Source organism: Ambystoma mexicanum, chromosome 2p (genome assembly GCF_040938575.1).
Source record: "Ambystoma mexicanum isolate Mex_15411 chromosome 2p, UKY_AmexF1_1, whole genome shotgun sequence".
Lineage (NCBI taxonomy): Eukaryota > Metazoa > Chordata > Amphibia > Caudata > Ambystomatidae > Ambystoma > Ambystoma mexicanum.
Window position 1 is genome coordinate 1,257,859,303 of NC_090923.1, and position 14,451 is coordinate 1,257,873,753.

At 45.0% G+C, this 14,451-nt stretch overlaps 1 protein-coding gene across 2 annotated transcripts in view; it reads left to right on the forward strand.

Moving 5' to 3' along the window:
* LOC138567406 (lipopolysaccharide-induced tumor necrosis factor-alpha factor homolog) overlaps positions 1 to 14,451 on the forward strand; it is a 327,246-nt gene that overhangs the window by 251,594 nt on the left and 61,201 nt on the right. The gene's annotated exons all lie outside the window — the stretch shown is intronic.

Genomic DNA, 14,451 nt, shown 5'->3' on the forward strand with positions numbered 1-14,451 from the left:
TAGGACATTCATCATAGCTGTATATAAGTGCTATTTGTTGGCGCACCTTTTGGCGCACATTTATTACAGGCGCAGAGACGCTACCGCCTGCTTTCTTGTGGCAGTCGTGTTTGTGCCTGTGCGCTTTTTTGCCCTATTCGATTCCATGAATACGTGTTGTAGGCGAGTGTGTGGGTGTTCCGCGCACTTGCACCCTGTACTTCCCCCGTGACGCCCACATTTTGGCAAGTTGTTCCCCATTCCGAGTGTTACGCCCCGTGTTCCGCCTACTTTTGTTGTGTGCGCCGCGCTATGTGCGATTTTCACTGTGGCCTGTGCGATTTCCGCTGTGACCTGGCGCACACCGTTAGATGGCCTGTGCGCCAATGTGCACCGTGCACTTTTTTAGCGCACATCAGATGGCTTTCTCGCGCACGCCCTTCCATGAATCGATGTGCGCTGCTTTTCGTGCGATTTTCGCACTTGCACTGCGATTTTCGCTATTCCACTGCGAATCGCACGTTTTTGGCCACTTGCGCCGCGCTAATTATTCCATGAATCGGCCTATTTGTATATATATTGTGATGATGGTATGACTACGCATTTGTCTTGATTAATTTTTTGACACAGCTTTTCTATGTAATATCTTTTCCACAGTCCGTTAAGGCTCTTGAAGAAGAGGAAAGAGACCTCGAAACACGTCAGCCACAGAGAATGGACTTACGTCTTTGCTTTGTTTGTACATTTATTCCTTATTAAGTGGACGTGGACGTAGAGTGGCAGTCCTGCTGTCCACCCTGAACTTTTCCAGTTGCTCAGAGAGTCTGTTTGTGCTCTTTATTGTGTGGGAGGACCCACATAATATCTCACTTACACCGCAGAGCGGACGCGGAGTGGACATAGAGTGGCAGTCCTGCAGTCCACCCTGAACTTTTCCAGTAGCTCAGAGAGTCTGTTTGTGCTCTCTATTGTGTGGGAGGACCCACATAAAAGCTCACTTACACCGCAGAGCGGACGCGGAGTGGACGTAGAGTGGCAGTCCTGCAGTCCACCCTGAATTCTTCCAGTTGCTCAGAGAGTCTGTTTGTGCTCTCTATTGTGTGGGAGGACCTACATAAAAGCTCACTTAAGCCGCAGAGCAGATGCAGAGTGGATGTAGAGTGGCAGTCCTGCAGTCATGTCTGGCAGGTCTGACAGGACGACACTCTGCGCGTGCTCCCCCCTCAAAGAAAATGACAGCTGCCGCTTGAGGAGTTCATGCCCCCGCCCTTTGGCAGAGGGCATGCTGTTAGTCGACCTGAAGACCGTTGCCCTCAAGAAAGGTGAGCAGAGACCACCCACTTCCAAAGAAAACCTGTTGGTCTCTACTGTTGCGTGCATCGCACACTCACCCGATCTTTCAGCATTTGTGTCTCCAAACCTGCCTACAAACACAGCCATTGACACTTCATCTTCAGAATTTCCCTGTCCGCTTCTGACTTCCGAGGCCTCCAACATTGCTTCCCCCTCCCACCGATACCAAATCCCGCCCGCCCTGAGTTGCCAGGCCTCGCTTACCTCTCCGGGGACCCCGGCAGGGGAGCCTCCCGGTGACGCTGCGGACCGGGCCTCGGTCGCGGGCGCTGGGCGGAGCAGTGGTACTGGTGCTTCGCTGCTCCGGGAGCCACCTGGGGAGGAGAGTAGGATCTCCCTCGGTGAGGCGCGGCACCTGAGAGGAGATTTCCATCAAGCGGCTTGCATTTCCATAGCCACTGCCGCAAACACTGATCTCCAGGCTCGGCAGCAACAGGAACAGTTGTTGCTGGCCCCGCCCACTGACTGTCCTGAATCTCGGTCAGGCTTTGCATTAACTGTGAAGGTGCTGGTTCATTGCACAAGCCATCACATGGATGATACTTTAACCCCGGGCTGCCCGGAGGTGGATTCTTCAGGCACCTACCCACAGGGGACTCCTGCAATCACAGCTTCTACTAGAATAAAGAGAAAAAGAACTCAGATTTCTCTCCGGATGGAGGCAACCTTTAAAAGATCTTGTTGTCCTCCGAAAGTACCGGGTAAGAAGAAACGTCATCAAGGAAGCTCAACAAAAAAATCTTTCACCTTAGCCAGAGGGAGGGCTGCTCTTACATCTGTAAGCACAAAACAGGATTTGAAGCCCCTAGAGCGGGGAAACTGCTTCAAAAACATCTTTCAAAGTCGATCAAAAGCACAAAAGCAAAAAATGCATGCAGAGAAGAACTTTCTGACGCAGAAATCCTTCAGGCCCTAAAAGAATACTTTCCCCTCACTAAGTCCCGCAGGATTGAAGAGGGACAAACTCACTGTGCACCAAGATCGTCCTCAGATGACAGCCTTATAACTCAGTTAAACGAAACAGCAGCCGATTCTGTGGAAAAGGAATCCTCATCCCTTTCACCCAAGGGCGGATCCTTCGAGGGGGGAAGTATCCACGCCCACATTGCCTACTCTACCTTGTAGAGAAAAGGCGTCCGGAGGGGCTCCCAACATCTCTGGAAAGGCGGCCATCGCATCTGCATCTTCACTGTCTGACGAGGTTGCAACCAAGGCCCTAAAGGGCTCAATTCTCTCGGCAAATGAGTCCGAGATCTCAAACAGACACGCCTTCCACGTCTAGGGAAGTACCTGGAAGACGTGAGATGACTACTATCGAATCGTCTCCGACAGTCATTCCAAAAAAGTCAGGAAGCAGAGGACAAGTGTATGAAAGCCTTCAGTCTAACCTTCCCATCAATCCACCAAGCTGCTCCTTGAATTTGGTTTCAAACCGTAGAAACTCTTTGGACTCTCTGAGAACCAACAACTTTCAGCATCCACCAAGACAGCCTTTCTCTTTAGACACGCCACAGAAAGAAAGATCCTCCCTTCTTACGAACCAGATACCGCCAGAGGCACCATCAAAGAAAGCCGACATCTTCTCTATAATGTCAGCGGTCACGATAGCGTTAGCGCCGTTTATGAAGTTATATGAAGCTGTTAGTGATACCCTTAAAGATCACACGACAATACAAGCTATGAAACATACATCATGGCAGTGGGAAAAACAGGCCCACACTCGTCTTCAACTGGCACCTATTGTCCAACTTTTCCTCCATCTTCATCAACCTTGGAAACTCCTGCGGGGGCCAAAAAGACAGCTAGCTCCCAAAACGGAATCTACGATTGACGTAACCATGGAAAACTCAAGAGAGCCAGGTACCTTGAATGCCACTGTCTCAGACCGAATGCTCAACTTAATGGCCCTGCCTAAGTCAGGGCCGCCGGTGACTAACACAGGGCTCACTCAACTTTCACAACCTGCCCTAGACCACAATAAACAGAAGCCGGGGTAAAAAACTCTGAGAGAGAAAACAAACAAAAAACCAGCGACAAAACCAGGGTCAGACAAAGAAAAGGCTCTGGAACCAGTTTTCAGAAACATTCAATCTTCCACTGGCCCCACAATTACAACCAATAAACTTGATTAAAGATCGGTTCTTATGGGCGATAAAACCTCAAGCCAAGTGGCGGCAGTAGAGACAACTTTGGCAAATAACGAAACCATACCCTCTGCCACCTCGCCGCGGACAACCGACGACTTCTTCGAGAATGAGGTCTTGATGAACTTCAGCCAACATTTGAACGACGATATGACACCGGAAGTGTGGCCTACAAGCACACTCACATTGTCCGGGTGGGGTCACATTGTCGGGCCCCCTCACCCCGTCTTTGCCATTCAAGCAAAGACAATGAGGAGGATTGGGAAGACTGCGGATTCTTTACTCTTGAGGAGCGATGTAAAAAGCTGACACGCAAGGTAGGTGGAGTGATCCACCTTTAACTACTGTGCTTCATGATGTAGGTAGTCAGCCCCAGAAAAGTAAAAGCCGGGATCAAGACTTCATGGCAGGTGCCAGACAAAAACAAGCAAGCTCTTCAAAGGAGGCCAGTCCTATTACTGACAACTACAGGACAGCCACCCACAGATCCTTAACTAAACACTCATTTTCTTTTAACCGAAACGAAAGAGTGGATTATGTATCTAGAACCAACCATTACAACAAGGTGACAAAGAAACAGGAGAAAACTAAATGGATCCTTAAACTGGAGCAAATCCCAGGAAATGACGATGATGTCATCCTAAACCAGAGATCCATCCTTAAGTTATTCAATTTCATCCCAAACTTACGCCGGATCAAAACAGAAGATCTACTATTGTAGACCCCAGCCAGAAACATCGGAAATCCATAGCGCATCTATACATTGCTTCAACAACTGTATACTCTCTCCTAAAAGAAGAAACAAAGGCACTGTTGAGAATGGGTTATGATATCACAGAATCTTCTAGAACAAGAGGGTCTAATCACAAGAGCCAGCTGACGCTAATAGACTCTCCTGCTCAAGTGCCGCAAAGTCTGGATCGTCTTATTGTCGACAAGAGAAGTGGAGCTCCTATGAAACTCAAAACATCGTCTCCAAAGACCACCGCGTTGTTTATGCGCCTCGGAGCTCAGAGGCCTCCCGCAAGCAGAGTCACTTGCAAGAACCAGCCAGGGACCAAAAAGACAACGCACCAAGACACTTCGTATCCACCAGGTCTAACATCAAAGAAATTACCAAGTGTAACCATTCCAGTGCCGGTTCTATGATAACAAGAACAATCTTGAAAACAGCGCTTGAAATGAAGTCATCCGAGGAGTCATCGGACAAGATCGCGCCTTCACAAAGTATATGGTCATGGTTACCTAAAGCCCTGGCAAGGCAGACAAAAAGATAGCACCGCCTGGACCATGAGCCCAACCACCAACTCAGCAGCTCGGACAAAGCATATTGGACCTCTGTTCGGCTGGGCTTATGGAACACTAGGGGCCACTCCCATTTGATGGTGCAAGGGGACATAACGTTAAGTGACTATGACATCCTGTGTCTGCAGGAAACCTGGCTAACACAAGCCCCTACGTTGGAGGGTTATGAAATCTTCCTATCGCCAGCAAAAAAGGGCCCACTGGGGCGACCTTCCTCGGGCATTCTGACAGCTTGTCGACACGGAAGTGGCTTCTCATTGGAAGCGACGCTCATCAGCAATCAATCTCTACTTATGGTAAAAGCCAGATGGACACACCCAGATGTCAAGGGAGAAACAGGAAACACTTCGTCATTCATCATTGCAAACACATATTGGAACCCAGGTGTATTCACTGCTTATACCTAGAAATGCTAGAAGAAGCAATCGACGAGGCACTTGCTGTTCACCTAACGCCTTATTTTTTGGTATGCGGAGATATCAACGCAACGTGCCAGGTCGAACCCAACTTCCAAAACCTCCATCTGACAGCCAGGCCAGCAGCCCTTAGAGGAGTCGCATGTACCAAACTGATGAACTCACGAGAGCTCCATAATCTAGACACGGCGTTCCCTGATATCGATCGATTGCCTACGTGGGATTATATCTTTGTGTCAACGTCGTTACTTCAAGTTATGACATCTTTTGAAGTAATACACATGCAAGAAAGTGATCACAATCTTCTTACAACGACCTGGCCCACAAAATCGATTCTACTTGTTAACTCTCATCTCCAGCTGGGCGTGAACAACCAAAGCTCAAGATTGAAACTGTCTGCCACAGCAATAAGAGACCTGACATCTAAATATCAAGTCCAGGCTCATACAGAAGCGGAAAAACAGATTGATCATCTACCTCTCCTCACGATTTACAAACAACCATCAAATAAAAATGGTGCCCAGGGTACAAAAAACCATGTGTATGATAAAACTTTGGTGGCAAAAAGAAAAGAAATGAGAAAATTAAAACGGCAAGCAAAATCTTTGCGGAGACATTCGGCAGCCTCGGTAGCCGCAGAAGCATCTCGCTCATACAAAGCTTTGTTTAAAAACCATCGCTTGACCCTATACCAACAGGACTCTGAAAGCATACTAAAGGCGATAAGTGCCCACAACATTCGAGAGTTTTGGTCATTACTCAAATCATCCTCTCCAACTGTAGAGCCCTCCATCATCTCCAGCATCTGAGAATCGACATGGACAAACTTCTTCAAGTCTCTGTTCCAAAAGACATCTAGTCCGTTCCCGGAGAGCTCTGGCTTTAAACCATCAAAAGGGGTATGTTTAGATGATACAGAGGAAATAATCACCCAGATCAAGAAATTGAAGAACTCTAGAGCGCCGATGCGCGAACTTGAAGTCGATCTCGCCTTCGTGGAAATCCGCCACAGTTGTCCCACTTTACAAAAAAGGGAACAAGAACGACCCAAAAAACTATCGACCGATTGCCCTGCTCGATTCTATCGGGAAGGTCTTCGGCTCCTTGCTGCTCAGAGACTTCAAAGAATGGGCCAAAAATTCACCATGCAAAGATTACCTGAAAACTGGCTTCAAGAAAGACCTGGGAACAGCGGCTAACATCTTGATGATAAGTGCCTTGAAGAGCAGGGTTCTGGAGGGGGGCCCAAGTCTCTTCATTGCCTTTATCGATCTAAACCAGGCCTTCGATCAAAGTAGATAGACCTCTACTGTGGGCAAAATTAGAGGCTTGGAACTGTCCGCAACCACTCTTGGAACCAATTAAAGCCCTTTACACCGGAGTGAGACTAAACCAGCAAGGGCTCCTCTCATCAGAGATACCCACGCTAAGAGGAGTAAAGCAGGGGTGTCCTCTGGCCCAGCACTTTTCTTGGCCTTCATCGTGGATATCAAAGACTCGGTTCAAACTGTTCGCTGTTTTCCTCCGAAAATGGGCAAAACTCAGATAAACTTACTATTATGCGCAGACAAATCTAATCCTCCTTGACCTTACTCCTATAGGCCTGCAGCGCCAACTGAACAATCTTCAGGAGTACATATCTAACAACAATCTGGAGATAAACAAAAAAAAAAACTTGTCGTCCTCTCAGCGTCCACAAAGAAAAACGAAAGAAATGGCGCTTTAAGGCGCGCCGGTCAATCAGTGGAAAAAGTGAGTGAGTTCAGATACCTTAGGGTGACCTTGGATAGTTCCAGGTATGAAACGGCCATGCAAGAATATTTAAAAGCAAAAACAAAAAAGCTGGCGGCCCAAGGCAAGGCGATCGACAGAAAATGTGGCCGCTTCTCTTTGATCCCAGTCTTGGACTTCTATAAAATAAAGGTGGTGCCCACGTTGACTTACGGTGCGGATGCAATGCCCAACTTACCTGTGACATTGTGGCTAAAACTGGAGGCCCTGTTTTGGAGATCCGTTTTGTGCCTGCCAAACTCAACCTCATTAGTGGCAATTAGACAGGAACTCGGCCTGATGTCCTTGGGAGGAATGGTCAAAGCTAACACCCTCATGCTCTTCCGAAAGTGCAGAATGTCTAAAGAGCCGTCGATCTACAATTTGATACTCAAGGAAAGTCTGGGTGCAAACAGCAAGATGCTTAATTCCCGGACTAAATCAAATCTAGACACATTACTTTCAACTGAATGTGATGAGGAGACCCTACACATCAATCCTGTAAAAGTCCTCAAAAAACTAAAAGGTGTTGATTGGATAAGGACCAAAGAAGTAGCCGCAAACAACAAACTGATAAGTCACCTTCCCTACAACATCAGGAAACTCAATGAACTACAACCTTACATGCAGAAGTACCCGTCTAGACAAGCCTGCGACACTTTATTGAGAGCCAGACTCAAACTATTTCAAACAAATGAAATCCTGGCGATTAGAGGTCTGTCAAAAACGAACGAGTGCCGCTTTTGCAATCAGCCAACAGTTAAAGAGTCCATTCGCCACCTGCTTCTTTCTTGCACTAGCACACGACAGATCAGATCTATCTACTTGAAACACATTTTTTCTGAACATTCATTAAACCACAAAGACTCTTGCTGGGGCAAAATGATGCATGGTGACAGAACATTGTGGCTATTGGCGACTTTCAAAATCCTCCAACATGTGAACGCCTCGCTCCTTCTAACCAAGCTGCCAAAAACATAGGCCCAGCAGTGAGTGGTTTCTCTCTAGACAACACGACGAAGCTGACAAGGTCTCTTCTTCTTCTTCTGACAAAGACTCTTTTGGCTATTTGGATTTCTTTTAATAACACGGCATCAACTGTCTTCTACTCACTTTTGTAAAAATCTAATTGATTAACAAAAAAACAAACAAAAAACAAAAAAAATCCTTCTGTAAATCAAAGAATATATTTTTTTCATAAAAACCTGCTTGTCATGAAATTTGTATTCGATTAACATGCTCAATGTAATATACATAAAACAAAGTTTCTCAAAACAAGATTTGGTCTTACCAGCATTTGACAGTGTGCAGGGGACGGAAGGATTCCAATGTCGAATCTTCTTTTTCTCTTTTGTATTATGTAGTGATTTAGTGCAAAGATCACAGTTCCTCCCCCGCACCTTTAACTCTTACTTTAAGTAATCTAAGTTATTTGTGAATCTAAGTCTGAAATACTCGGAGTGCACCATCATTCCATTCTCATGTCCTTTTAAATTGCTAGGTGACAAGGCTTCTGGCTCCTCTCCTGCTGGGCTGAGGTTCAGTGAAGTGGTACAATGTATCTTGCAAAATTAACAAGTGCTGCTCACTTCAAGTAGGACAGCCACCTCATCAATGGACCACCTGAGCCTTAATTGCGGGGTGGAAGGGGAAGGAGAGCCAAAGCAGTTTGGCAGGTGCAGAAGATGTAGGGGGAAGGTGGAGAGACGAAAGCAGAATGCTGAGGAAAGACAGCTCAGAAGGCTAGGCAAATGTTGCTGAAATTTTATATTTTCTAGACCTGCCTGTAAATCCTATGTTTTTTTCCACTTCTTGCTGCAAATTGTGCTCTAAATTGGCTAATTTCGACTTGGGGATGTGTTCATCTTCCTCGCTTCATTGTGTGTGGACATTTCTGCTACATAGCGAAAATCAAAAGTTGGCACCCGTGGTCAACCATGTAATAGCTTGGTCTTTTGGCTCTGGCTCATCAAATCTTTATGTCGATCCATGTATTAATCTCTCCTCCCGGCTCTCATCTAGAATCTTTAGTTATGTAAATATTTTTTTTTTTTATTTTTTTATTATTACTTGTACATAATCAACTAGAAAAACATGATTTTTACAAGGGGTATCAGTTCTTAATTTCAATAAAATTCAAAGACCCACACAGGTGCAAAAGGCGGCGATCAGACGAGGCGTTGGAAAGTTGCGATCAAGTCAAGGTGGAAATTTACAGAATAAAAGGGGGATATTCAGCCGACGCCTGATTCGCCAGTTGAGACTTCATGTCGTGCATCTGTGTGGTCATGTTGGTATCCACCAAGCATCTCCGGTAAGGAATTCGAGCTTTGGTTCGCAATTTTGAGAAAAGCCTCCTGAATTATTTTTGCCGTAACCGTTGCCCAGCGGGGTTTTTCACCAGAAATCAAACGGCACCACCATGTGTTTTCTTCAATCAGGGTTGAGTCGTGCCATAGTGGAGGAAGATAGGCCAGCCGTTCTCGGTTCAGCGAGGGGCAGTTCAGCAAAAGACGGCGTATTGACTCCGTGGAGTCAGGATCATTACATAGCCTGCAGGTAGTTATGGCAGTTAAAGATCTAATCCCCAAGATTTCTCTTGTGTGGAGCAGGTTGAGACGTGCTCGCAAAAATATTCCTCGAAGTTTTTTGTCTGGGAATTTAGCACAGTAACTTAGGGGCGACTTCAACTTGTTAAATGTTGGCGGGAGATGTCTTAAGCATTTCGCTGCTGCCGCTTTTTCTATGGTGGAGATCCAGTCTTGGTTCTTTAATTTTTCGCTTACCCTTTGGGGGTTCGAAATTAGGTCAAGTTTGGAACATGACACTTCCTCCAGTGTGTGTTCTTGCCGACGCACCCAAAGCAGAACGGCTTTGGAGGACGTGGAGGACAGCTCTTGGCTGATGAAGTTGCAGATTTGAAGGCCATCTTTTATTAAGGTCTTTCTAAACAGGGCAAGCGAGGCCACACTGACAGTCGCGCTTAACGAGAGCAGCCCCAGCTCTCTTCTGACTGCTTCGATGGGAATTGCATTTGGTAAACCCAAAAGTGATTTCCAGATGTGTCCCTCTAGCCTTCGCCATAGTTGGTGTGGAATCGTGAACATTGCGTCCATGCCGTATGTTAACGCTGGCACTATTTTTCCTTTATAGAAGGCAATGGCCGGGGAGAGTGAGTATTTGCCAAATTTCCTGTCGATCGCTTTGAGTTGAGAAGTCAAAAGCTTTGTTTTTGTCCAGAGGTGAGCTTGCATTTTCTGTTCCTTGCTTGAACCATCGATGACCACCCCCAGGTATTTGAAGTGGGGAACCACCTCAATTCTGATGTTGTTTACTGTCCACGATGTAGGTTTTTTGTGAGGGCGAAAGTCTTTTGAAAAAATCATGATTTTGGTTTTGGGCTGGTTTCTTAGTAGATTGTTGGCTGACATATAGGCTGCAAGGTTATCGAGCTGCCGTTGCAAGCCGATTGGCGTCTGATCGAACAAAATCATGTCATCCGCGTAGAGGAGTCGAGACAGGACCGTGTTTCCAAGCTTTGGCGGAAAGGAGCGGACAAGCCGCTCAGAGTCTTTATAGTCACCAAGAAATGCGACAAAAAGGGCTGGAGCCAGTGGGCAGCCTTGCTTGACCCCTCTGTTTGCACTAATTTCCCTAGAGAGAGTGCCTTGTCTGTTCAGCCTGACCTTGAGAGTGGTGTTGGTATGCAAGGCCATTAGTGGATTTAGGACCGATTCTGGGCAATTCCAGTTTTTTAACTTGCCCCATAATTTCCTTCTGTCGACTTTGTCAAAAGCCTGTGAAAGGTCGATAAAGGCAGCATAGACAGGCTGAGAAGTTTCTTTCGTTTTCGCTTTCAGCAGGGACAGTATGAATATATTCAGTGTAGTGCTCCCGTGCTTTTTAAAGTCCGTTTGAAGAGGGTCATTGCAGGGGGCTGTTTTGACCCATTGTTGAAAGTGGCCTAGGAGGAGAGACGCAAAGATCTTGCCCATGATGTCCAGCAAGGCTATCGGGCGATAGTTGCCCGGGACGTCTCTGGGTCCCTGTTTGTAAATGGGAATAATGATGGATGTGCACCACGAGAGTGGGATCTTTCTCGTTTGTCTGCAGTGGCTGAACAAATTAGAAATGAAGGTGGACCATTCATGGTGATGTTTTTTTAAGTCTATGTTAGACAGCCCATCCGGACCTGGCGCTCTGGACGATTTAAGCCTTTTGATTGCGAGAGATATGTCTGATACGTCTGAAAGGTCCACCCATGGGGAGTCTGGCATGGTGATACACTGAGATTTTTCTGCCGATGGACTCGCAAAAAGGTCGGTAAAGAAAGTAACCCAAGCTTGCTCCGGAACAGCGTTAATCATGTTTGAGGAGGTTGTCGCTTGCGTGTGGTTTATTAGAGACCAAAAATCTGCTGTCTTTTTAGTTGTGAGGACTCGGAGCATAAGTTCAGCATCCCGCTGGTAGATGCCTGCCCGTCTGGCTCTTAACCATGCCTTATACATTCGAAATTCGTTGGCCCACTTGTTCCATGCTTCGACGGTTTTGACAGCTTTGACTTGTCTTTTTAGCTTTCTCAATGCTGTTTTTTTGAGTGCTATTTGTTTGTCGAAGTGATGAGTGTGGATCTTTTGGGCTTTTGGACCCAACGTCGAAGGATACTTATAGGATAGGAGGAGTGGGAGGTAATTTGGTCTGCCAAGAGGTTCCAAGGGTGACTCCGCGTTTTGGTTATGTAAATATAGTTTGGCATGCACATGGTAGGAATAATTGACCTCCTCCCAGCCAATCAGAATATTTTTAATGCAATCAATAACTTGTGGTAGTGACTGTATTACAGACATTCGGATTTGAGAAGCAGAAAATGAAGCTACAGAAAGCATTTATCTGCATCCAAGAAACAGTAATGTTAACCCCCAGCAAGATTTCTTTCAACAAGGCACTCCTACCTTATTTTCCACAACTAAGTGAAAGCTCAAACATAATGATGCTTTCAATTTTGTAAAGATAACATTTTCACCTAAAGAAAGGTCATGCTAAATCTGTTCATGTTTAACAAAGTTTATGATTAAAGGGCTCATCTTATAAAAAACCACTCAATTAAACCACATTTAATTTACTAACACGTGTTGTGTACTTTACTCATTATTAAACAAAGCTGTTTACCTCACCACTGCAATTCAAAAACATTTACTTAATTCTGTTACTGGCTACTAGTACTATGTGCTAATAGTCTTACACAACTCTGGAGGGGACATTAGCATTAAGGATCCTACCTTATCGGTCTAAGCTCCTCCCTCCCAACCTACCCTTTGCTTTTTATGCAACCCCTATCTTCAGCCCTGAAAGGCTGACAGGGTCATGTGACGCATCAGAACCCCACTCTCTCCTCCATGAGCCTACCTGCCTCATTTTATGACAGCTGAGGATGAAAGTACTTTATTTTTAACAAGAACCCTATTATTGATAACTTTAAGGCACATGTTGCCATTTTTCCTGCCTTCCCAGACAAAATTCTCTTATCCTAACCACATGCCAGCATTCTCTGCTTCTCCTTATTTCCAGCCTGGATAGGCCAATAGGGTGACATTATCCATTATAAGACTAGTCTTTTCTCCATTAGCCATCCTAATTCTGATAACTATGGGGTCTCTGACAACCTTTTTCCTACATTCCCAGTTCAGAAAAATAACCCCTGCAATACCCATCTCAGCATCCTCCCCTCCCCTGAGTTCCGGCTCAGATAGTCCACAGGGTCACGTGATCCTTTATTTATGCTTTAAAATAGAGAGGGGGATTGCACAAGAAATGTATTACTCATTCATAAAGAATACTTATGAAGCGGTCCACAGTGTAAGAACCACACAAGTAATACAAAGAACATTTCAACAAACCAAAGTAGAGTGGAACTCCACACTAAGGGAAACCTCCACAAATATGACAACTAGTTCATTGACTTAACAAAACATTAAACGAAGATGAACAAGTAAACCATAGTATTAAATGATATATCAAATAAAGGTTGATTATTAGTAGACAATCTTAATAAGGTACAATTTATATGCTTAATTATAGTCCATTTCATATTATTGTAAATTGCATATGTTTAAGTCATAAGATGTTTCCTTTCTTCGACAATTCAATATCATGGTGATCAGGTACATCACCAAATAATATGAGCTTCAGCCTCAAAATCGACTTCCCTCAGGGCAGATAAGATCTGACGTCTTATTTATATAAAAACATGAAACAGTAAATAACGACATTCCTAAATGATAAGGTCCTTAAACTTGACTATTGCAAAGAAGAGAAACTGTGGAAAAAAAGATCACGCTTCCTGCCTTGCCGCTAAAATTGCCCTCACAGAATATAAGAAAGACATTTTCTCTAGCCTTTAACAGAATAATATCAAACAAGCGCTGAACTAACCTAAAAAACTGTTTGAGATTATTAAAACATTCTGTAATCCACAATGTATATCATCAAATCTGCCACCCATTCTACAAAAGGCCAATGAGTTCAATTCATTATTTTTTAGTAGAGTTAGCACGGTCAGCGACAATGTTGCTAATCTACTAGTAGGCCCCAAATGCTTCTCTCTTGACGAAACCCCTTTGGGTGATCAGCCATCTCGCGCTTCGTGCTCTCACAAGTTTCTGCTGAGGCTACCCTTTCATTACTTGCCTCATTGAAACCCACCAACCATATTTATGATTCTCTTTCAGCCTGTCTTGTCCATCACTAGGCTAATGCTCTTAACAAATTTATCTTTTGCTTTGTTAATGTGTCCAATACTCAAGGTACTGTCCTCCAGGAGTGGAAAGCCTCTATTTTAACACCATTGTTAAAGAAATCCTCCTTGCACCATAATATGTTACAGAACTACTGCCCCATAGCTGACCCGCTGTGGCCAGCGAAGATATTCGAAAGGGCAGTTACTCTCCAGCTGCAAAACTTTATGGAAACAAACCAACTCTTAGATCCCGTTTTTGTGGATTCAGGTCATGTCATGGATCTATACATGACACTTTTAACTGTCTGGGACGATATTTTAAATTCTGCTGATGAGGGCGCCTTTACCATGCCGGTGATGCTTGGACCTGTTTGCAGAATTCGACACTGTCGATTTTTAAATACTGTTATCCAGACCCTCTAGTGTCACCCATGTCTCTCAGAATTAACCAACAGGACACAACCGGTTAAGATTGGGCCATATTACTCTAGCTCCATCCCAGTCACCTGTGGGGTCCCGCAGGGATTGGCTTTGTCTCCAATATTGTTCAATATATATAGACATGCAACCACTTACGGGGATTTTTTCAAAATGTAAGCTACATTATCATTTGTATGATACTCTGATTTAGGTGCGCATAACCAATTCCCCTGATTCTCTTCAGCGCATTGTGGACTGTGCACTAGAATTTTGCAGCTGGATGCAGGCGAACAAACTACACCTAAATCCCTCTAAAAGTGAGCTTATT